A 2,253-nucleotide genomic window follows, 5' to 3' on the forward strand; every position below is an offset into this window, starting at 1 on the left:
TTCCCCCTTGAGACTGCATTGTAAACACCGAGATCTTTACCTTAATAATGTATACAATATTGGTCTATGGGAATCAAATCTTCCAAAGTACCGATTCCCTTCTGTGCACATTTTCCCACACATTTTCCATCAATGCCATGCCAATTATAACCCCAATCTTAGAGCTATAATGTCCCTTGACCAACAAATTATTTTTACCATTACAGCAGACTCCATCAATGAAATGTTGCAGTTTCAACCTATTCAGAACCTTACCCCTCTATCTATCGCTGATTTACTTGATAAATATTCCAAACTATCTAGCTCAGAGATCACTAGAGTTTGCCAAATGTTCATGTTAGAGCAATACATTTTAGAAAACCTTCCACCCTACATGACAAGTGCTTTTACTAGCTTAGGGAGGGATATTATCACCATGATTGCCTGTATTCTTGGTTTCATAACCAATGAATATGGAGATGAAATGACCTTTGCTTATATGACTATCTTCACCCCTGGCCAACCTCCTATTGCCAAGTATGATTATACTGCATTCATAGCTAAGAAAATCCATGATCAATTCATGAGATTGGACAATGAGAGGGTGTTCAAGTATTCTATAGCCTTGTATCACCTCTTCCTGTATTACCAAACTGACAAATTCCCATTCTCTGTAAATAAGCTTGATACCACAGGTAATCCTAGGTCAATCATTTTCTGGACTTCCATCTTCCACTACTCATACACTTCTCCCTATTCATATAATGAATTCATAGATCAATTTGTCTATCCTATAACCACCATGCTGACTAAACATTCTCCCCCAGGAATCAGTGATGATATCAAGAGAATCCTGCAACTGTCAAAGTAGTACAAGATAGGTGACTGGTACTTGTACCAGAATCACACTGAGATCCGAATCTATGGTTGTGAGCTCCCTCCTTTCAAGCTGCCTAAATATGTCCCTATGAGATTCTTTGCCTTGGAATATTACAGGCAAATGATAAACTCTGACCAAATTCATTTCACCAAGGCAAAGAAAAAATCCCAATTAAGGATTAAAGACCACTTAGGCCCATTTTTGTGAAACAATAGAGAAGCAGGGAAAAAAGCAGAAGAAATCATAAAAACAACAATGAGACTAAAGAAAAGCTTTGTTTGGATTTATGACCCTCATGGTTTCATCAGTGACAGGAGGACAAAACATAAGCTTTCACCCTACATTCATCACAGAATTCCTGAGATAGAATAATATGCCAACTTTAATGAATGGAAGGAAGGAACTTTAATAGAACAGGATAGTGATCAAATTGAGGTTGACAATGTGATGAAATATTTGGAGAAGAGACTTGACCTGGACTCTTTTGAACAGGTGGCAACAGAGTCTTCCCAAAGGCCAACCTAGGAAACAAGTGCCCCTACACCAATGCAACCACTAGCATCAGAACAGTCAGAGAGATCAGAACAGCCTGAAATCTCTGAAGAAAGAGCTCCACCACAACCACACCTAGCTCCTACAAATATGGGAAATTCCCGAGTTGTGCATACTCTTCTGAATGAGGAAAAGAATTTAAAAAGAGATAGGGAAGTAGCTACCCCTTCTAGCAGACCTACAGATCAAACCTTTGCTAAGAGGCAAAGGTTGAATCCTTATTCAGAGGAGGAGTTCCTAGATGAAACTACATAAAGTATGAGAAAAGAAGGGACAGATAGTTTTCAAACATTCCTAACAGGTGGGACACCCTCATGTTCAGAGAGCAAAGAGCTAGAAAGACAACAAACTATAGAAGTTTCATCTCTCAGGTCTTCTTCTGAGAAAATTATAGATATCAAAGGAAAGTTTAAGGAAATCAAGACAAAGAATGAGCAACTGAAAGCCCAAGCCTATGCTCAGTACTTAAAGATGGACCCTTCAAATCAAACTAGATTGATGTCAGCCTTTGACATCAAAGAGGACAAAATGCAAATGAGCTTTCTAAAGCCCACAGTGCTGTAGCCAAAATCTTTGGCAGATTATCTCAAGACTGACTTTGAAGTCATGGCTAAAGACATCCACCCCATAGACTAGATAGAACTGCACAAACAAACAGGGGAGATGGTCTATTCTACACTAACTAGCAAGGCAATGATGACACATAGGTTGCAAAATTCATTGAGCAACGTTACTGCCCAATTGCAACTAGGAAAAGCCTCCTCACAAGCAAAAGACAACAGAATCAAATCATTGGAGGAGTTGATTATTGAGTTGGGCCATAACCCAAAGGATGTCAAGGC

The sequence above is a fragment of the Pinus tabuliformis genome, chromosome Q (assembly GCF_031772625.1).
Source record: "Pinus tabuliformis cultivar Carrire ecotype Pingquan chromosome Q, CPIR1, whole genome shotgun sequence".
In the NCBI taxonomy this organism is placed as follows: Eukaryota; Viridiplantae; Streptophyta; class Pinopsida; order Pinales; family Pinaceae; genus Pinus; species Pinus tabuliformis.